General features: G+C 35.4%; 1 pseudogene; it reads right to left on the bottom strand.

The window, feature by feature from the left end:
* Window positions 1-3,683: 3,683 nt before the first annotated feature.
* LOC129891961 (TMV resistance protein N-like) lies at window positions 3,684-23,843 on the bottom strand (annotated as a pseudogene).
* Window positions 23,844-24,790: the final 947 nt, after the last annotated feature.

Genomic DNA, 24,790 nt, shown 5'->3' with positions numbered 1-24,790 from the left:
TGCTTTGAGGTTAGATGTTCATGAAAAATGGAGTTTTCTTGGTATGGTTATGTTTGTATGAGCTTTGTCCCCTATTTATTTGACTCTATATGTGTTGATGTTGTTGAGCTAAAAAGTTCTTAAAATGGTCCTTTATGTGAGTATGAGTTGATAAAGAAGAGTTGTTAAATATGTTTTATTGACCTTTTAATTATTTAGATTGTGATAAAGGATGTTATTTTCCTAAAAATGTTGTCGATTTTAAAATGACGATTTAAAGTCTTGAAGTCGTGATGAGTCACAAAGATTTCTCAAATGGATGGAGGTAATGATTGATTATATCTATATGTTGCTATAAATGTGCATTTAAATTTCTTTTGAAGAGATGATTGAGATTGATCGGATAGTACGATTGGAAGAAATTTGATTGTGATAGAGTTTATGAGTTGACAAGGTTGTAATGAGACTTGTCGATATGAGTTGATTGAGTTGATTGGATGGAATTTTATGAGCATTGAGTCTTGGGAGGAGTATCGAGCACCGAATTGGGCAAGAGTATAGTCCATACTCGAACCCAATACTTGTGTTGCCAAACGTAGGGGGATTGAACCGTTAAAGTCGGATGCTTCCCCGAGAGATTTGTCCTGACATTATAGGACTTGGTTGGATTGGATCCATGATTGGTTGATTCGTTCATACCTTGGCAAAGTATGAACGGACGCGGCAACAACGTCGATTTGTTGTACTTTCACTGGCTCATAAGTGATGGTTGTCGGATAAGAGAAACTCCCAAATAGGTCTTGATAGTACTCTGAGTCAGACTGAGTTGAATGATATGTGATTGGTCCCGTCTAAATCATATTCTTATTTAGACTTAGGACATTTGAGTGAGTTGTCCTGTATATATATATATATGAGTTGAGATTCCGAGTTGACTGATTCTTCCTTGATGTTCGTTGTATTCGGCCATTTTACATACTCGTACATTCCATGTACTGACGCCATTTGGCCTGTATTATTTCATGATGCAGAGACAGGTACTAGAGATCATCAACCGGCGCTCCGTTGAGGATCCACATACACTTCCCGCTAGTTGGTGAGTCCTCCTAGTTCCCGGAGGATGTTGAGCCTTCTTGTACAGTTTTGTTGTCATTTCCCTTATTTTGATTGTTGGTAGCCATGGACTTGTCATTGGCACCTTTTAAACTTTGATAGAGGCTTCATAGACTGGAGTGTGGGGAGGTTGAACGGTTATTTTGAGGAGTCTTATTATATTTGTTTGTTGAGTTGATGGATGTTTGGCCTTCGGCCCCCATATTGTGAATAGTATCTCATTAATTGAGTTTCCGCTAAGAGAATGCGATTGAATGAATGTGTGACTGGATCAGGTGGTTCGCTCAGAGGTCAGAAATGGCCTTCGGGTGCCGGTTACGTCTAGGGTACCCTCCCGGGGCGTGACAGTATTTTTTGTAAAATTTTCAACGAACTCCACAGCAATACATACACAATGGACAGCTAAAAGTACAAGTGGATGAAGCTGCAAAGAAAATCTATTACCGTAAATTTCTTTGTCACTAACAACCAATCAAAAGAAGTAATATGTATTGTAACATGTTGAAAATGTCTTCATCCATCAAAATGTGTTTGGTAAGGAAGAAAATATGTTCCAAAAAATTGTTTGATTTTCTCATGTTTAATTGGTCAAAAATATTTTAAGATATATTATTCTTACTAAAATAAGTTACTTAAATATAAGGAAACTGATTTTTCTAGGGGAAATAAATTTACACCACTTATAAAAAAACAATTTTATCTATCTCTCTAATGTACGCCCAATAAATTATTGAATCTATATTGAGGCACACCCACCCCAACTTTAATAAAAGTAGGAAAGTTAATGAGAAAGAAAAAAGTGAAAGAGATGGTCCTTTACTTAATTAATTAAACTAATTTATGGATGAAAAAAGTGAGCTTGAAATTCTAAAACACTATGCTCAAAGAAGAATATGAGCAGAAATGCACATTAAGAGGTATAATTTCTATAGTTTTTTCATTTTTAATTTATTTTAGAGTCTGGTGTAATTTTTTTACTATAATTTTTGTTATTTTTTCTATATTTTTTTAGTGTCCAGTGTAATTTTTTGTGTTGCATATTTTAAGATTTGATGGGACTTTCTTGATGTTTATACTTTAATATTTTCCCATTGTTTCCATTTAGCAGATTGTGTTCGATAAATATTTTATGGATTTACATTTGACAAACTTAAAGGATCAAAACTGTTGATCCAAAAGAGCTGTCACTCTCAGATTCCAAAGGTTTTTCGAGAATCACTTTCTCACCACAGCAATCTTGTTCTGTTATAACAGAGGAAATATGTGTCCGTAGTATGCAGTTTTGTTCTCAAATACCATGTTCTCACTGTGACAGGACCCAGACTTTTCCCCCCCGACTTCTATGGATCACTTCACGAACCGTAGAAGGCTTCACGGTCTGTGGGGTCTTTCATGAAGGGTCCCGACTGGAAATTTTTAAGGGGGCAAATTGGACTTTTCCCACTCTTTTATTATACTAGTTTTCAAACACGTGCGTTGCACGTGTAAACGCACGTGTATCCCACGCTAAATAATATAAATACCTTAAAAGTTCAAGAATTTTGAACTGTAATTTTTTTAGATGTCATATGAACATGTGAAGAAAACAACTACATTTAATTTTAGAATTATTTTTACATACATTAAGTATCACTTTGCTTTTGATGGAAAACAAGGGATTGCTAAAGATATTTTTAACTGGCTTAAGTCAATCGGTTCCAACAAGCTGGCATCTAAACTGCATTAACTGGAAACCCTATGACGGGTACCAAACACGGGATGGATATAAAAGATATAGTTGCTCTCAACTACTTAATCCACGTGCTAGATTTGATCATCCGCAGTGTATTCACAAACTACTTCTACCATGTAGATTTGCAGTAGATAACTACACTTCTTCAGTAGAACTTGGTAGTGGTAGAGACATCCCATTGGAAGAACAGTTGCTTACGAAGAGCTACATTCGAATATTCCTGGAAATAGTTCTTGTTTGGACCGCTTGTGCTTTCTGATGTGAGGCGACTTACTAATAGTTCCAAGACTTCTTTCATTCACCCGTTTTGGCACAACTTTCTTGCTTCGCGCACATTCATCTGCAAATGGTTTTTGAAAGGTACTTGTCAGCAAAGGCAAAGCTGTGAATTCATTTCATTATGAAACTGGGTATTCTGAGCTGTCACTCACAGATTCCAAAGTTCTTTCGAGAATCTCTTTCTCACCACAAGAATCTAGTTATGTACAAACAGAGGAAATATGTGCAGTTCGTATTCAGTTTTGTTCTCAAATACCATGTTCCCATTTTGAACAGCAAAAATAATCCAAACCCAAAAAAAAACTAGAACTTGTTAAAAACACTTAAAAGTAATCGAATAGATGTTAGTATTACTTAATCAAGATCGATTTCAACAAGAAACAACAGACAGTACGGTAAAAAAGATCATATGACAAACTCAAACTCTGAAACCTAGTACTAAACAAGCCGAATAATGGCTTGCAGAGTAAATGCATACAGATGGAGCACCAAGATATGATGCAACTCGCAAGAATTCACCATGTGTGCAATTGTCTCACAGATGCATCAAAATGATCTATTAATAAATTTAAACCCATGGATCAGTGAATACCTTACAGAATAACAAAAACCCTTTGCCTTTACTCTATGAACTAAGTGAAATGCATATATCTCTGATATCTTTTCACATGAAAATCATACAACAAAGTCAAAAACTGAACTTAGTACTCAAGAAGGCAGAATACTGGCTTGCACTAAACGAATTATGACGGAGCACCAAGATATGATGCAAGTTTCAAGATGACACAGTATACTCCACAAACTGTCACTTTAATTTTAACAAAATACATTCATTTCTTTTCTCTCCAGCTTGTTTATCTCATAAAATGTTGTTTTGCAAGTAAAATGATGAACATCAGTTTCTGATGGATAGTATTTGAGAGTAGGTTCTTTTGGATGAGATGGCTATTCAAGTTCAGTTCCATAAATTAAATCTGGAGTGCTCACTTTGTCAACATCTTCAGTCTCTTGATCCTGCTTAGTTAACTCTCAGCAGCTGCACAGGCCTGAAAAACCCACCAAAATTTCACTTCATGGAGGAAAACTAGTTTTGTAACTAATGCAGCACATAAGCATAGACAAAGAACTCAGAGAATGTTTCCCTTACTTGAGGAATTAATATTGACATAGAAGCATCTACATATTAAGTTGAGAACTATGATATTTTTCGCCGACTATAGGGGAAGCATCATCAAATATCACATAGCAAAGACAGAATTTTAGAAATATATCCTTATGAAAGACTCCAGTTTAACCAATTTGAACAAAGGAAATAACAATTGAAGTATTCATCTGCCCAAGAACCATGATAATTCAGAACAAATATGATAATTAATTATCTAGGAGAAAACCTAGTCCTTCATTCACATTGAGAAAGGTGAGTGAAGTTTCCGAATAGACTGGCTATATATACCTATATTTAAGCTAATAGCCTGGGCTTGTGGGAAAGAGCTGCAAAGTTTCTGAATAGTATATATACCTATATTGGTGTTGGTTCATCATTGTTTCTGAGAAGAGGAGCAATTGGCCTCAATCTTAAGTTTATCTTTATAAAACAAACGAAGTCCAAACTCCTTCCTTTCTTCAGGGGAATATAAGCTAATGCGTTCATAGTCATTCGGTGTTCTTCCATTTGCCTTAGATGTATCCCATAAGCCACCAAGAGGTACCAAGAAAAAATGAATAGCAGATTCTGCAGGAAATTCTGAATGGTTGGATAAGGCAATTTTTTGGATGATACGCGTCACCGGCCTCCCATCATAACAAATCAACTGAGCTTCGGCGTTAATTAATTTGCCAGAGTAACATAAAGCAAATCCCAACAAGTTATCACTTACATACCAATTTTCAGGCAATTTGAGTGATATACTAAAACCATTTTCGTGATGGTGGAACCATCTTGGGATATTCCCTTTAGTGGTGAACACTCTTAGTGAAAAGGAATCTGAAGCAGAGATGTCATGCTGCAACGATAAGATATTCTGAAACAACGAATTACAGATCCAATCATTACTCCAATCTGCATCTATTGTATCTAATTGCTGTGGAAATTCTGGCAGCTGTGTAAGACTCTTGCAATCTGATAAGTCCAAAGATGGAAGAGCACCAAGCTGGGCTATGCTTCGAGGCAAATACTCAAAACTATTTCCACTGAGATTCAACTCTTTCAAAGAGGATAAGCATCCAATGTCTTCCGGAAGTCCTCCATCTATTAAATTGCAGCAATTGAGTTTCAAAGTATCCAAGTTTGGCATCTCCGTGAAACCTGGAAACTCTTTCAGCCTGTAGCAATCTGATAAGTACAAGGATCGAAGAGCACTAAGTTGGGCTATGCTTTGAGGCAAATTCTCAAAGTTATTTCTAGTGAGATACAATTTTTTCCAACGAGGATAAGCATCCAATGCCTTCCGGAAGTCCTCCTTCTATTAAATTGCAGTAACTGAGATCCAGATCTTCCAATGAGCGTAACCCTTCATTCACCTCAGGGAACACAAATGACACTCCATATTTTTAAATTTTGTATGGAAAAAGTCAATAATATAAGCTTTTTCAAGCAGACGATAGAAGACAGAGGCCGTGAAATTAGAGTATCTTTGGCCTGAAGCTCCTCCAAGTTTTCTAAATCGCCAATCTCTTCTGGAAAGCTTTCAAGCTTTGAGCAGAAGGACACAATTAGCTTCACCAACCTTTCAACTTACAAATGCTACTTGGAAGAGATACAAGGTTTTGCATAGAACTCAAATTTAGCTCTTTAAGACGACATGCGTATTGTTGAATAATAGATAATGGTATTTCACTTAGCCCAGACCTACTCATCCTGATCTCTAACTCTGGCTTCATTCTTCCGAGGATTTCGGGAAATTTCTCTAAACTATAGTAAAAATCTAGGTTCAGATATTCAATAGATTCCACATTAACACATGGAAACCTCTTAAGGCGTTCACAACAAGTCAAATATAACTGAATGAGGTTTTTGCAACTTCCCGCGAAATGGTGAACCTCTTCAAGATTCTTACATTTAAACAGATTCAAATACTCCAAATTTGGCATCCCCGTGAAATCTGGTGTTCGTATTAGGCTTTTAGAGTAGATGAGATCTAGCTTTCGCAGAGATGGCAAATGCTGCTATTTAGAACACACAAAGAATGAGAATTAGGATGCTGCATCTCTGTGTCAATTTCTCTCTGAATTCGTGCATTTAGTAGTCTATCATATTACATCTCATGTAAATCTGACTTTAAACACATAAAAAGTAAAAATCACATTCTTATATATGTTTTTAACAGTTAGAGCTGGATAATAAATTACCCAATGGGAAGCAATTGTATGTTACATGTGTTTCCATGTCAATCTAGCAGTTGTTGTCAACTTTGAGAGTCTATTTATGTATCAGACAAAAAGAAAAATGATTAAAATAAATTTCAATAATTGTACCTTTGTTCCAGTCCATAATTGACGCAACGAACTGCCCTAGAGATCAAGATAAACAAGCTTTTTAGGTTCAAAATTTTCTTATAATGACTCCCAAGGATAACTATGACATACAAACCAACGCAAGTAGTTGGGCAGGTACTCAATTGAGTCATCACGTGTCTGAAAACCGATGATGGATAGTAGTCTAAGCCTTTTCATATTTTTCCTGGTTTTTTGGCTAAAGCATAGTTTTTGAACACCATATGTCCAGATTGCTTCCATTGCCTTGGTCCCCTGGTAAAAGGTTCATTAGTCTACAATGTATAAAATCTGCTGTCACACCCCGAGAGGGTACCCTAGGCATGATTGGCACTCAGAAATCATTTCTAGTCTCCGAGAGAACCACTTGGTCTCATCACTCATCTGTTCATCAGCGGAAGATTTAAGTGAACAAGAATATTTATGTGGGCTCTCCGTCATCAACATCAAAGGAAAAAAATAATCCTTAGAAGAAGTAGTTTCAAAGGAAAACTACTCAAATTACATCATCAAACTCTGTCTAAGAAGCCTCTAACACTATCAGACGGTTCCAATAACATGTACATGGCTACTTCAAAAGAAACATAATACTCAACAATAATGAAAGGATAAACAATTCCTCTGAATAGAAAAGGGACTCATCAAATAGCTGGAAAGTAATGATCTTCAATGATGCGTCTATTGAGAATCTCTAACATCTGTATCTGCATCGTAAAATGATACAGGTCGAATGACATCAGTACATGGAATGTGCGAGTATGTAAAATGACAGGAAAGTAAAGACATATATCAAGATACTCCTCTCAGGAAGACTAAGCTCAAAACTCAACATCATCTCAATATCAATATGTAATGCAAGTTTTAAAAAAAATAATAAGCAATGCTTACTCAGTTGGGAGTTTCTCTAACTGATAACCATCACTTATGAGCTAGTGATGATACAACGAAGCGATGTCGTTGCCACATCCATCCAATACCTTGCCAGGGTAAAGGACATCACCATCTTGGATCCAATCATTAAAGTCCTCTTTTTAGAACTTAAGAGGCATAGCCTCCATCCTACGCTGGCTATGTAGTTCTAGGGTTTGAGTCAATTAAACTCTTACCCAGCTTAGTGCTCAATACTACTTCCAAAACATGTGCTCATATTAACCTCATCATCTAGTCTCGTTTGACTTTAATTTAAAACATCAAACCCATCTCAATGCATCATCGTCACCATTACCTCTTCATCAATCACCACACTTCAAAACATCATTTACATCTCATTAAAACATCTTGCTCAAAACATCATTTAACCCAAAGAATCAAATTCTTTTAAACTCAATGTTTTTACTCTTTCAAAACTCAATAAAATACATATATAATATTAATTCAAATCATTATTTTTGTCAATGCATATTAAAAGCCAACATCTTTACTCAAAACACGCATGAAAAAAAATCATGAACATCAAATCAATTAGGATTCATGAAAAAGTTGCCACGAACAACAATTCTAATAATATAAGAGATAAAATAATAATAATCTCAATGCATAAATACATCAAACTCAATAGAAGAAGAATTAACTCATTTAGATTTCAAGAATTTGAGTAAAACTCAACTATAATTCAATTATGATGAATTTAAATATTGGGCGTGTGGACAAACTCAATCTAATGCTACGAATAGCCTTACATACCTGAAATCTGAAGCTTTACTCAGAATCAAAGAAGTCAATGAACACTCTCGAACCCTAACCTTTTCTCCTCGCCGGAGAATTTTGTGTACTACCCGGAGTATAAGAATCACTAGAATAGTATTTCTACACTAGTAAAAACTAAAACTATATTTGAGAATCAGTAAAGAAGTGTATAGAGAAAAGAGTTGTTTGAGAAAGCTTGATGAACAAAATGGGGAAATAAGATGGGTATTTATAGGTGTGAAGGAGGGACCTAACAATAAATAAAATAATTACAAAGAATAATTTTGAAAATTTAATGGAGGATTGGGATGTTATTGGTGATGTCACATCATGTCATATCATGGGTGATGTCATGGGTCTAGTTCCTCCATGGTTAGTGAGATGAATCTTCTTTTTATGGAATATTTTTTTTCGGAGCTACGTTTGAACAAGATAACTTCCTAATTAGGATTTGGTGCCTCATATGAATTGTAGCTATAGAAGTCTCCTTTCATGTCGTTCAAGAATCATTTGAATTAGATCATCCTACAGTGAGATATGATTTTTATTCTATAAATACTCCATTTCGTCACAACATCAGGTCTTGCAAAAATTAATTTATTTGACCTACTTAGCCTCTAAATCTTAAGCTATGGTCTTCAAGAAAGTTGTAGAGAATAACGTTAGGTTCTTCAAAAACTTGAATCACCTAATTTGGACCATCCTATGAAGAGTTATGCCCAAAATAGAGAAGCAGCATCATTTTCATTGAGAATTGGAACACCACATACAACGTTTTAGGGGTTGTTACAATATCTCTCCTTGGGATCATTCATTCTCGAATGAAGATGAAAATAGGAGACATCAAGCATGAATACCATCAAGACATCAATTACTCAAAAACTCTGATACTCAAATGCTCAAACAACACATACTCAAATAGTCAATGACTCAAACTCAAGAATACACATCGACTCATAGGTAGAAGTAAGGAATATTACGTTTAACATCATCATCAGAAGGAACAAATAGATGAGGATATTTAGCATTCAAATCTTCTTCATCTTCCCATGTAACTTCCTCAACAAACTGATTTCTCTACAAGACTTTGACTGATGCAACCTCTTTGGTTCTAAGATTGCGAACCTGACGATCAAGGATTTGGACAGGAATCTCCTCATAGGACAAACTATCTTTTACTCCAATACTCTCAATAGGAAAAACCTATGAAGGATATACTAAACACTTCTTAAGCATCAAAATATGAAACACGGGATGAATAGCCCTTAACTCTGGTAGTAGCTCTAACTCATAGGCTACATTACCTACACTCTTCAAAATCTAGTAAGGACCAATATATCGAGGACTTAACTTCTCCTTCTTTCCAAATCTCATCACACCCTTCATGGGTGAAACCTTCAAATATACCTAATCATTCGCCTCAAACTCCAAATCTCTTCTCCTAAGATCGATGTAGGATTTCTAGCAACTCTGAGCAGTCCTCAACCTCTCTTGGATAATCTTTACTTTCTCCATGGCTTGGTGAACTAAGTCTGGTCCAATCAACTCAGCTTCACCAACTTCAAACCAACCAATTAGTGATCTACATCTCCTTTCATAAAAGGCCTCAAAAGGAGTCATCTGAATACTCAAAACTGTTATTGTAAGCAAACTCAATAAGGGGTAAGTGATCATCCTAATTACTTTTAAAATCAATGACACATGCTCTCAGCATGTCCTACAAAGTCTGAATAGTTCGCGCTGCCTAGCCATCAGTTTGAGGATCAAATATTGTGCTAAGGTTCACTCTCGAACCCAACCCTTTTTGAAAGGACTTCCAAAACTGAGTAGTGAACTGGACTCCTCTATTTGAGATGATAGACAGAGGGACTCCATGAAGTCTGACAATCTCTCGAATATACAATCGGGCATAGTCCTCTACGTGTCAAGAGTCTTAATGTATAAGAAGTGGGTTGATTTGGTCATCCTATCCACAATCACCCAAATAGAATCATGTTGTCTGCGAGACCTTGGTAAGCCTGTAATGAAGTCCATATTAATCATCTCCCACTTCCATTCTGGAATTTCTATATTATGAACTATACCACATGGCCGTTGGTGCTCAACCTTAACTTGTTGGCAATTTGGACATTTAGAGACATAGTCTGCAATGTCCCTTTTCATACCACTCTACCAGTAGACTTTCCTTTAATCATGATACATCTTAGTAGACCCTGGATAGATAGAATACCTGGAGCTATGAGCCTCTGCCATGATTCTATCTTGGATACCATCAATACTCGGAACACACAATCTACCTTGGTACCTCAACACACCATTTCCCCCTTTGGCGAAGACCATCACCTTCTGTTTATGTACATTTTCTTTTAATTGAAGTAAAATAGGATCTTGATCTTGTTTTTCCTTTATTTTTGCTATAAGAGATGACGTAGACTCATTCTGAACCATGACTCCTCCTTCTTTAGAGTCAAAAAGTTGGACTCTTAATCGTGTAAGTCTATGCACTTCCTTTTCCAAATCCTTCTTTTACTCTTCCACATGGGCCATACTTCCATGGATAACCTGCTAAGAGTATCGGTAACTACGTTTGCTTTATCTGCATAGTAGAGAATACTCATATCATAATCCTTGATCAACTGTAGTCATCTCATCTACCTCAAGTTCAACTCCTTCTGACTGAATACATACTACAAGCTCTTGTGGTCCGTGAATATATCCACATGTACACGATAAAGATAGTGATGCCAGTTATTAAGAGCAAATACCACAATTGCCAACTTAAGGTCATAAGTGAGGTAGTTCCTCTCATGGGTCTTAAGCTGTACGAAGGCATAGGCAAGGACCTTACCTTTCTGCATTAACACACATCCCAACCCAACTCTGGAAGCATTACAATAGATTACAAAACCATCTGTTCTCTCGGGTAGGGACAACACTGAAGCAGTAGTCAATCTAGCTTTCAATTATTGAAAACTTTTCTCACAAGCATAAGACCATTGAAACTTAGCCTTTTTCTGAGTCAGCTTAGTCAATGGTGAAGATATGGATGAAAATACCTTAATAAACCTCCTGTAGTAACCAACCAAACCCAAGAAACTCCTTATGTCAGTTAGAGAGGTGGTTCTGGGCCAGCTCTTAACTGCTTCAATCTTTTGAGTATTAACTCGAATACCATCACCAGATATAATATGACCTAGGAACGCTACAGACGCAAGCCAAAACTCACACTTCTAAAAATTGGCATACAACTCCCTCTCCTTGAGAGTTTGAAGGACAATCCTAAGGTGGTTAGCATGCTCACCTTTACTTCTAAAGTAGACCAAAATATCGTCAATGAAGATGATCACAAACATATTCAGGTATGGCTTGAATACCCAGTTTATAAGGTCCATGAAATCTACAGGAGCATTAGTCAATCCAAACGACATAATAAAAAACCCAAAATGACCATAGCGGATTCGGAAAGCCGTCTTCGAGATGTCATATTCTCTCACTTTCAACTTATGATAGCCTGATCCGAGGTCTATCTTAGAGAAGTATGTGGCACCCTGAAGTTGGTCAAAGAAATCATCTATCCTGGGGAGAGGATACTTATTCTTTATGGTGAATTTATTAAGCTGACGATAATCAATACACATCCTCAAAGAACCATCTTTCTTTCGCACGAATAGGATAGGAGCTCCCCATGGTGAGACACACTGCCTAATAAATCCCTTATCTAGGAGATCATTCAACTGCTCATTTAACTCTTTTAACTCAGTTGTAGCCATTCTATAAGGTGGAATAGAGAGAGGGTGCGGATCAGGAAGAACATAAATACTAAAGTTGATCTCCCTATCAGGAGGGACTCCAGGTAGATCCTCAGAAAAGACTTCAGGAAACTTATTCACAATGGGAACTGACTCAAGAGATGGAGCCTCATCATTAGCATTTTTGACTCGCACTATATGATAGATACGACCCTTGGAGATTAACTTTCTGGCCTTAAGGTAGGAAATAAATTTACCCCTAGGCACTACAGAACTCCCCTTCCACTCTAAGATAGGCTCATTCGAAAATTGAAACTTGACAATCTGGGTTCTACAATCAACTAAGGCATAACAAGCATAAAGTCAGTTCATGCCAAGAATAACATCAAAATCTACCATATCTAACTCAACTAAGTCAACGATGGTATCTCTTTGAAAATATCATGCCTCGAGAGGGTACCCTAGACGTGACCGACACTCAAACACCATTGCTGGTCCCCAAGCAAACCACTTGGTCCAATCACACATCTGTTCATATCAATCAATCAGCGAAAAGTTTAAAATAAAGAAATAATTTAGTAGGCAATCCAAATCAACGATTCTAACTCAAGAAAGAAAGGCCAGGGGCCAAAATATCAACTCCAATCTTTGTCATTTAAATTAGTTTAACAAGAATAATTCAAGGAAAGAAAATACTCAATCGACCCATCACTGTCTAGTATATGAAGCCTCTATCACTACTATCTAATTGGTGCCAATGACATGTTCATGGCTACCTCAAATCAAAATGAAAAGAGCTAACTCGACGCAAGAATAACATAAGCGGTGTCCTCCGAATGTAGGGGAGGACTCACCAATACGCTGAGTGTGTATAGATCCTCAATGGTGCTCCTATTGACGATCTCTTAAACCTGTCTCTGCATCATGAAATGATGCAGGTCCAAATGGACGTCAGTACATAGAATGTATGAGTATGTAATATAGCAGAATAAAACATGCCTCAAGGAAGAGTAACGTTGGTTCAAATATCTTAACTCAGAAAGATAAGATAGACTCAATCAGAGTGTCATAAGTCTAAAGTAAGAATACAATTTTTAGACAAAGACCAATCATATACCATACAATCCAATCCAATCATGTACAATACAGTTTAATCAAATCATATACAATCCGATCCAATCCAATCCAATCGTACACTATCCGATCATATATCATTTAATCCAATCCATCACATATCACCTAATCCGACCCAATCATACACAATCCAATCACATATCATCCAATCCAATCCAACCATGTATATTCCGATTCAATCCAATCCAAGCATATACAATCAACTCCACCATAAATTCAAAGGACTCAATTCAATAGATATGCAAAATTAAGTTATGCAATATTTTACAATTCAACTCAATCATCTACAATCACAATCAAACCAATCATATCAAGCACAATCCATTTAATTGGGAGTTTCTCTAACCGACAACTATCACCATATGAGCGAGTGATAGTACAACAAGCCGACGTTGTTGCCACGTCCGTTCATACCTTGCCAGGGTAAAACGAATCAACAATCATGGATCCATAACCAATCAAGTCCTATCATGTCAAGACAATAAAATGGAAAACATCCGACTTTAACAATTCGATCTCATGGGAAACATCTGACTTTAACGGTTCAATCCCCTCCTACGTTTGGCGACGTAGTTTATTGGTTCGAGTATGGACTATACTCTTACCCAATTCGGTGCTCGATACTCCTCCCAAGACTCAATATGCTCATATCTATCAAGTGAGTAAAATACTCAAAATACTCATTTAGTCTCATTGGACTCTTTCAAATCAACTCATTTAGTCTCATTGGACTCTTTTCAAAACTCAAGTCAAATCTGGCCTCATTGGACCTTCTTTCAAATCGACTCATCTCAAATCATTAAACTCTTCTCTTTAAAATTTATACAATCTCAACTCAATCTCAAAAATTGACATTTTTAAAGTAAAAATGCTCAACTCATTTATACTCAAAATACTCATGTTCAAAAATAATTAAAAGACTTCTCAAACTCAACTCATGCTTAAACTTTTTTTAAATCATAGATGAAAATAATCATTCTTTAAACTCAAAAATAGTGTATAAATAGTTTATGCAAAAATCTTCACAAATCATTTATTTAAAATTACTTCTCAAAAGATCATTTATTTTTAAAGTGTTCATAAGACTCCGATCAAATTAAATTATGCAAATCACATATCACATAATCACATTAGACTCCAATCCACTTCATCACACAACATCCTCATCAACATAACTTTTTCATTCACATCATCATCAAATATCATCATACATCATCATCATACATCATCATCACATCATCATCACATCATCATCACATCATCATCAAATATCATCATTCACATCATCATCAAACATCTTGCTCCAAAATCCCTATTTAATTTTATATTCGATTTATAAAAACAAAAGTGACATTCTAGCTCTACCAATGTTTCATTTCTTTTTATGCCATTCACATTCATAACTATCCCAATTCTCATATAACTGAAAATTAATTTCATCAAACTCAAGTAAAAGAATACCTCATTTCACTATAAAAATAATATTGTTTTTATTATACATAAAAATCATCAATCTCATCCTCAAGATAAATTATGACCGAAAAGAAATCTCATCTTGGGTTCATGTGAATGAATACATGAATCCATACTCTCAACAAAGTCAACTCAAAAACATCATTAACACATTTTAGTAATATTCTATAGTTTAGGAAATTTCAAGAAAAACTTCCATAGAAGGTTCAAATCTTTCACAACTTCTATCCAACACATCTATGGGCATATGGAAGAACTCAATCCATATTTTAGGTTAGCCTTACATACCTGGAAATGAAGAACATCCCACCGAAAACCAAAGACATGACTTGAAGATCTTGAATCCTTGAGCTTTGGGGAGGATTTCTTCTTGGAGATGTTTGGAAGAGAAGAGGGGATGAAGATTAGGTTTTTTTTGGGAGGTGAGGGGAATGAAAAATGATCCCAAAACATTCCAAGTGATGGTATATATAATTAGGAAAAAAGTCCAAGTTGCCCCTCTTCAAAAATCTGGAAAACTGAGCAAAAATCTTTTTGGCGCTATAGTGGCACGTCGCGCCACTGCAGCGCCAAGCCAAAATAGGCTTAAAACCCTACACATCTAATAGTGGCGCATCGCGCCAAGGACCAAACTACTGAGGCTGTTTTCTGGCGCTATAGTGGCGCCGGGCGCCACTAGAGCGCCAAGCCTAAATTTCCTGCAGTGGTCGCCTAGGCCTGAAATTCCTACAGTACTATTCTGTAGTAAAATAGTTATAACTTTTGACTTCGAACTCCCAAAATTACAATCTTGGTGGAGTTGGAAAGAAGACTCAAAGACCTTTAATTTGGTAGGTCGTGGGATACCCAGTTAATTATATTCAAGGAGATATGGTCATTTGAAGTTGACCCTTATACTAACTCATCCGAAAACTTAATCGATTAGAATTCTTTGGACTCAGTTTGGTGTTAGAGATCCCTTATGACCCCTAAACACGTCTAACACACTTCAAATACTTAGGAACTAATCCTAACTCATACATATAATTACAAGTCCTTTGGTTCGAGTCACACACACGTGGAGAAATGTTTGAGTCTTTGCGGAAAAAATTTCGGGGTGTTACAGATAAATGGACACAGTATAATCTCTATAGACTCTTTTAGCTAGGATAGACTCACCAACGGGAGTAGATACGCTAAAAGGCTCAAGAAGACACTTAGGAAGCATCTCAAACTTATTATCCAAGTAAGGAGTCACAAAAGATAATGTCGTATCCGGATCAAGTAATGCATACATATCAAAAGAAAAGACTCAGAGCATACTAGTAACAACATTAGGTACATTCTCTTGGTCTTGGTGACTAGCCATAGCATACAGATGGTTTGTTCCCCCATATGCACCTGAAGCTGCAACTCTCTGATTACCTCTATTTTGCGGTACTGCAGAAGAAAATAGAGCTTTACTACCTCCATCTCCCTATCTTTTCGAAGGAAACTCATTTTGGAAGTGACCTATCTGTCCACATCCGTAGCAAGAATTGGTGCCCTCATGACACTCTCCCAAATAGAGTTTCCCACATCTAGCACATGGTGGCTTTCCTGTAGAAACTTGAGCCATACTTCCTTGGGACTGAGAACCCTGAGCTCGAAAGTTCTGGTGACTCAGCAACCTTTAATCATACCTGGTATTAGATGTAAGGGCACTTGTTGATGAAGGTGCATAATTAGAAGACCTCTTTTGAAAGAAGGAGTTGTTACCCTTCCCTCGCTTTTGCTCATTCTCATGTCCAACAACCTTAGCCTTCTTGTTTAAGTGCTCCTCTCGGTCTTTCTTCTTATCATCCTCAACCTGTTGAGCATACACCATCAATCTGGAAAAATTCATTTCAAAAATCATTAGCATTGCCTTACACTCTTTCTTTGCATGTTTTCCTAGGCCAGAGACAAACTTCCTCATCTTGGCCCTCATATTTAGAAACATCTTTGGAGAATATTTGGACAACTGAATGAACTTTAAGATATACTCCTTCACAGTCATGCCCTCCTGCTTAAGATTCACAAACTCCTCAACATTTATTTCCCTCAACTCTTGAGGAAAGAAGTGATCAAGTAAGGCACCCTCAAATTCATCCCACATTATAGGCTCAGTATCCTTACCACTGCTCTCATCCCATGGATTGTACCAAATATTTGTCACATCCTTCAAATGATATGAAGCAAGTTCCACTTCCTCAATCTCATTCGCATGCATAGTTTTTAGAATCTTCCATATTTCATTGATGAAGTTTTGGGGGTCCTCCTCAACCTTAGAACCCATGAAGACTGGTGGGTTCATCCTCAAGAAATCTTGGATTCTTACCAAAGCTAACAACTCTTAAGAGCTAGAGCTAGGAGTTGGTGAACTATGGTTACCTATCTGGGTAGCTAGTAGTTGAGTGAGCATGGCAATAGCTCATGTGGATTCCACCTCCGAAGTAGGAGCGGGCTGAACAGAAGGTATTTGGGGTGCCTCAGTAAACCTTGCAAGTTGGCCTTTATTTCTCGGTGGGGGTATCACCTCAGTGCTAGCAATATTCCTCTAACTGATTGTACGTTTAGGAGGTACGATCTGTAACGCACGAATTAGAAAGGAAGTTTTATAGAGTTACACTCTATCGCACGAATTCAGATTGTGAAAGAAATGATAAAATTTTCTAATGTCTTATAGCCTACTGATTATAAGTGTGGTGCACAACACAACACAACCATAAGCAAAACTCTACTAGACACGACTTCATAGACTCCCTAAGACTCTTGACCTCTGTTCTCTGATACCAAGTTATTCATACCCCGAGAGGATACCCTAGATGTGATCGACACTCGAAAACCATCTCTAGTCTCTTAGAGAGCCATTTGGTCTCATCACTCATCCATTCATCAGTGGAAGACTTAAGTGAAAACAAGAATAATTATGTGGGCTCTCCATCCTCACATCAAAAGAAAGAAATAATCCTTAGGAGATGTAGTTTCAAAGGAAAACTACTCCAATTACATCATCAAACTCTATCTACGAAGCCTCTAACACTATCAGGCAGTGCCAATAACATATTCATGGCTACCTCAAAAGAAACATAATACTCAACAATAATGAAAGGACAAAGAATTCCTCTAAATATAAGAAGGACTCACTAAATAGATGGAAAGTAATGATCTTAAATGATGCATCTGTTAAGGATCTCTAACACTAGTATCTACATCATAAAATGATGCATGTCGAATGAAATCGGTACATGGAATGTACAAGTATGTAAAATGGCAGGAAACTAAGGACAGATATCAAGATACTCCTCTCAAGAAGACTCAGCTCAGAACTCAACATCATCTCAACATCAATATGCAATGCAAGTTTTTTTTAAAAAATAATAAGAAATGCTTACTCAGTTGGGAGTTTCTCTAACCGACAACCATCACTTATGATCTAGTGATGATACAACCAAACGATGTCATTTCCACATCCATCCAATACCTTGAAAAGGTAAAGGACATCACCATCTTAGATCCAATCATCAAATTACTCTTTAGGGGACTTAAGAGGTATAATCTCCATCCTACGCTGGCTACGTAGTTCTAGAGTTTGAGTCAATTAAACTTTTACCCAACTCGGAGCTCAATACTATTTCCAAAATATGTGTTCATATTAACCTCATCATCTAGTCTTATTAGACTTTAATTTAAAATATCAAACTTATCTCAACGCATCATCGTCATCATTACCTTTTCATCAATCACTACACTTCAATATATCATTTACATCTCATCAAAATATCTTACTCAAAACATCATTTAACCCAAAGAATCAAATTCATTTAAACTCAATGCTTTTGCTCTTTTAAAACTCAATAAAATACATATATAGTATTAATTCAAATCACTCTTTTTGTCAATGCATATTAAAGCCAACATCTTTACTCAAAACACGCATGAAAAAATAAATCATGAACATCAAATTAATTAGGGTTCATGGGATAGTATCCACAAACAACAATTCCAATAATATGAGAGATAAAACTAATAATAATCTCAATGTATAAATATATCTAAGTCAATAGAAGAAGAATTAACTCATTTAGAATTCAAGAATTTGGGTAAACTGAACTATAAATCAATTACGATGAATTTAAATATTGGGCGCCTGGACGAACGCAATCCAATGTTATGAATAGCCTTACATACCTGAAATCCAAAATTTTACTCAGAATCAAAGAACTCAATGAACAATCTTGAACCCTAACCTTTTCTCCTTGCTTAAGCATTTTGTGTACTACCCAGAGTATATGAATAACCAGAATAGTATTTCTACACTACTAAAAACTAAAATATATTTGAGAATGATTAAAGAAGTGTACAAAGAGAAGAGTTGCTTGAGAAAACTTGATGAACAAAATGAGGAAATAAGACGGGTATTTATAGGTGTGAAGGAGGGACCTAACAATAAATAAAATAATTACAGAGAACGATCTTGAAAATTTAATGTCAGATTCTGATGTCATATCATGTCATGGGTGATGTCATAATCTAGATCCTCTATGGTTGGTGAGATGAATCTTCTTTTTACGGAATACCATTTTTCGAAGCTACGTTTGAACAAGATAACTTTCTAATTAGAATTTGGTGTCTTATGTGAATTGTAGCTCTAGAAGTCTCCTTTCATATCGTTCAGGAATCAACTGAATTGGATCATCCTACAGTGAGACATGATTTTTCTTCTACAAATACTCTATTTTGTCACAACACCAGGTCTTGCAAAAAATAATTTATGTGACCTATTTAGCCTCCGAATCTTAATCTATGGTCTTCACAAAAGTTGTAGAGAATGATGTCGGGGGTTTTCATCAACTTGAATCACATAATTTGGACCATACTATGAAGAGTTATGCCCAAAATACAAAAGTAGTATCATTTTCATTCAGAATTAGAACACTACATACAACGTTTTAGGGGGTATTATATCTGCATGCACTTAAAAGCTAGAACAATTTTAAAAAATGAATGAACAATATTAGTTAGGTCTTTCTTAAGAAATATATCGCTAAAGAGAAATACTTTATGCAATTAAATTTGTAATTCAACTTTCTAGTAATACAATTTTTGACAAGCTATTAGAGTCAAGTCAAAAATCTTTTCATGTTGTGATAGAATGAAGTTGTAATTGAGACAGTACCAACAATTTTCATCTTTTAAATAAAAAGTAAAAGATGAAGACAAAAAATTGAGTATTATTGCATTGTTTAGCCTACTTACTGTATTGTTGATCATCACTTCTTCGAAATCTTCAACGTCCCGGAGTCTCCTTTGTTCTCCCGAATCTTTTTGCATTTTTACCACATATCTACCCATATCTTGAATCAATTCATGCATTTCAATCTTATCATTTTTGGAGATGAACATAAGATATTTGTCAATTAAGACATCTAATCCGTGTTCTGCTCCAAAATTACAGGTTTCAAGGATTTGCATGACTAGTTTTTTTTTCTTTTCCTCATAAGAGACATGCTATATCTAAAAATATCTTTTGCTCTTCAAGCTCTAACCCATCATAACTTACTTTGAGCTTTTTAACAATTTCTAAACTAAAGTTTTTCTTTATTTGGTCTATAGTGCTTGTCCACTGAGTTAGGCCTTTATTATGAAACAAAGAACCCCACACCTTGAGGGCTAAAGGAAGGCCTTTATCATGATTTACTACCTCCAATGAAAACTTCATAAAACGTTCATTTGGAATTTCTTTTCCAAAAGCATGTCGATTGAACAGTTGCATAGCTTCATGATCAGGTAGTGTAGACACTTCATATATTGCATCATCCTTCTCTATCAAATGTCTATTTCTAGTTGTTATAATAACTCTGGTGCCATTACCAAACCAACCAACATCACCTGCTAAATACTCCAAATGAACACCATGATCTATGTCATCAACCATAATTAGCACCTTCTTAGAACAAAGTTTGCTCGGAATCATGCACTTTCCATCATTCTTATTATAGACGTAATCATCTTTTTTTCTTAACAGTTCAGAGAGAAGGGTATTTTGTAAAGAATGCAGTTGATTATAGTTTGTATTTTCTTAAACATCCACAAAAAAACAAGAAGCTTTAAATTGATAAGATAGAGTATCAAAGATGGCTTTTGCTATAGTTATTTTACCAACTCTGCATATTCCCCAAGTCCCTACAATCCGAACATCATTGATTTCTATCATAAGTAGGTATTTTAGTTTCTCTAAATGAATAATTACTCCCACAACATCCTGCAAAGAAGATAAAGAATAAAAACTCTTGCATAATTTGGAAGAGATGTGATCGACGATTTTCCGAATATTCTCTGATTCGATCCTACATAAATAAGAAGATTGATTGTGGAAAATTTGGAAGTCAAGTATTATTAAGTATTTCATATCGTTAATCAAATAGGAAACACTATAGTTCAGGGTAATAGCAATGCTCTATAGTTGAAGACTTGAAGTATGAAAGTTGTAAAACTTGAATAGTTTAGAAGGATTATTATGTATTCTCTCCAACTAAATTAACTCATATTGGAGGTATAGATTCTTTTTCTATAGTAAAATATGTCTAGGTTTCATAGAAGCATCCAAATTTGAATGGAAATTATTCCATTTCCTTTTTCATTAAAAGAATTATTTGTTTTTAACTCACCCATCACGGATATCATATTCTTTTAGATCTGCGGTAGCAGTTAGGGAATTCATCCATCCTTGCACCTTCTTCATCCCCTCAGCAGCAGCATCCTTATACCTCGATTCATGTTTGGCAAATGCTTCTACAAAGCTCTCCCTTTGGTATCGAACATGCGATGGATCCACATCATAGAAGACCGGTATGACTATTTGTCCATTTTCTTCCTCCTTGCATTCCATGATCTTCACTAATTCATTCAAGCACCACCTTGACGTAGCATAATTCTTTGAGAAAATGATTATTGCAACTTGAGACTCTTCTATAGCTTTCACGAGTTCTTTTGAGATGAAATCTCCATTCTCTAGCCTTTTATCATCTAGAAAAGTGAATATTCCTATGTTTTTCAAACCTTTATACAAGTGACTCGTAAAAATTTCACCGGGGTATCTTCATCTCTAATACTTAGAAAGACATCGTACTTCCATCGAGGACAGAACTATGAATTACTCGCATAAGAAGAAGATGATGCCATCAACTCGATTAATTGTCTGAAAAGAAAAATAAACAGTGATGAGATCAATGATGATACTTTTGACAAAGTTGTATACAGGAAAGAAGAAATAAACAAGTACCACTTGAAACATGAAAGGTTCAATGAATAAATATATCATTAATTTTTAATTTTTTAAAAAATTAAACAAGATTATAATATTATCTGTAACAACAAAAAAGAGGGAAAGTGGAAGCAGTCTTGTGATTTGCAAAATAAGTAGTAGTGTACTTTTGCCCTTTTCCACTAACAAAACCATCAAAAAATGAAAATAATAAAAACTTAAAGGTCCGATATTGCCCCTATAGTTTATGAATATTTACCTTTTACACTCAATAGATATAATCTGACTAATATTATAAAATTGTTATAAGGTGGATGTCTCTTTCCTTAGTTTTCTTTTCCCATACCCCACTTTTCCTTTACCCCTGGTTTGTCAAAATTGGCGTACTTATCTTTGGCTATAAATAGCCAATGAAAGTGTGCAATTTAGCACACAGATCTGAAAAACTATCTCTCTCTTCCTTTGCAATTTCTCTCTTTCTCCCTTTATTAAACTTTTTATTTTTACTATCTATAAATTATTATTATTATTTCATAACACATTATCAGCACGAAGCTCTAATTTTCTCCAGGCAAATTAATATTTATATCAGGTATATCTACTGAAAAAATTTAATTTTAGTTGTCTTTGTTATTTCTAAATTAATTTTTATCTTATTTTTTATCATGTCAAATTTATCAAAACTTGAGTTTGTGGCACTTGACATTACCGGAAAAAATTATTTGTCATGGATCCTTGATGCTGAAATTCACCTTGACGCTAAAGGTCTTGGTGATACTTTTAAACAAGAAAATAAAGTATCTAGCCAAGATAAAGCAAATGCCATGATTTTTCTTCCTCATCATATTCATGAAGGATTAAAAACTGAATATTTAACTATGAAAGACCATCTTGAATTATGGACTAATTTGAAGGATCGATATCACTACCTAAAACTTACGGTGTTACCAAAAGTTTGATATGACGGATACACCTTCGATTTCAAGATTTTAAAACTGTGACAGAATATAATTTTGCTATTCACAAGGTAAGTTTTATGTTAAAATTTTGTGGAGATACTATCATTGATGATGACTTACTTGAGAAAACTCTTTTCACTTTTCATGCTTCAAATGTGTTGCTACAACAACAATATCGTGAAATGGGGTTTCAAAAATATTCTGAATTAATTACATGTCTACTCGTGGTCGAGCAAAATAATATTTTTCTAATGAAAAATTATGAAGTTCATCCCACTGAGTCTGCTCTATTCCATGAAGAGAATGTTGTAGCAGCACATAATCAGTCTGAATCAAGATAAAATAATTATTGCGGCTGCGGTCGTGAACGTGGGTGAGGGCGTGGTAGAGGACGAAACAATTAAAGTCATAATGAAGGAAATAAACATGAGAACAAGATTAATTGAAGGATCCAAAAAGGCTAAAGTTGTACTTGTCAGAGGAACAAATTTAACAATTAATGAAGCATTATATTGTAGTAAGTCTCAAATAAACTTATTAAGTTTCAAAGACATTAGTCAAAATGGTTATCATATTGAGACTACAAATGATGAAAAGAATGAATATCTTTACATTACTACAATGATATTGAGCAAAAAGTTTATACTTGAAAAGTTTTCCGCTCTTTCATCCAGCTTATACTTCACAAGTATTAGCATGGTTGAAACACATACCATAGTAAACTAAAGGTTTACTAACTCAAATGATTTTATTATTTGGCATGATCGATTGATCCATTCTGGTTCTAATATGATGCACAAAATAATTAAAAGTTCACATGGACACTCTTTGAAGAACCAAAAGATTATTCAATTTAAAGAATTTTCTTGTGCTGCATGTTCTCAAGGTAAATTGATTACTAGACCATCAGTAATCAAAGTGGGAATTGAATCCCCAGTATTTCTGGAGAGTATACGATATATGTGGGCCCATTCACCCATCATGTGGACCATTTAAATATTATATAGTTTTAATAGATCCATCTACAAGATGGTGACATGTGTGCTTATTATCAACTCGTAATATGACATTTGCGAGATTGCTTGCTCAAATAATTAAGTTAAGAGCACAATTTCCAGATTATTCAATAAAGACAAGTCCTCTTGATAATGCTGGTGAGTTCACATCTCAGGCATTTAATGATTATTGTTTATCCACTGGGATAATGGTTGAGCATCCGGTTGCTCATGTTCATACTCAAAATGGTCTAACGAAATTATTGATTAAACGTTTATAATTAATTTCTCGACCAATGCTTATGAGGACAAAACTTCTCATTTCATTATGGGGTCATGCTATTTTGCATGCAGCAAGTCTTACGCGGATCAGACCCACAAGTTATCATAAAGTCTCCCTATTACAATTGGCTTTTGGTCAGGAACCGAACATAATCCATCGTAGAATATTTGGATGTATAGTATATGCTCCAATTACTCCACCACAACGCACAAAGATGGGACTCCAAAGAATATTGGGGATATATGTTGGGTATGAATCTCCTTCTATCATAAAATATTTGGAATCTATGACTGAAGATTTATTTACTACAAGATTTGTTGATTGTCATTTTGATGAATCAGTATACCCATCATTAGGGGGAGAAAATAAGCAGTTGAAAAAGAAAATAGATTGGAATGCATTATCACTATGTCATTTAGATTCTCGTACAAATACATGTGAACTGGAAGTTCAAAAGATAATTCATTTGCAAAATATTGCAAATCAACTGCCAGATGCATTCACTGACCTATCAAGTGTTACTAAATCTCATATTCCAGCTGTTAATGCTCCAATTCGAGTTGATGTCCAGTAGGAAAATTAATTAATACAAATGATTCTAAACCACATTTAAAACGTGGTAGACCGATCAGTTCTAAAGATAAAAATC

Source organism: Solanum dulcamara, chromosome 1, assembly GCF_947179165.1.
Source record: "Solanum dulcamara chromosome 1, daSolDulc1.2, whole genome shotgun sequence".
NCBI classification, from domain to species: domain Eukaryota; kingdom Viridiplantae; phylum Streptophyta; class Magnoliopsida; order Solanales; family Solanaceae; genus Solanum; species Solanum dulcamara.
The sequence above is the reverse complement of the archived record's forward strand: the minus strand, read 5'-3'. Positions and strand labels throughout refer to the sequence as shown.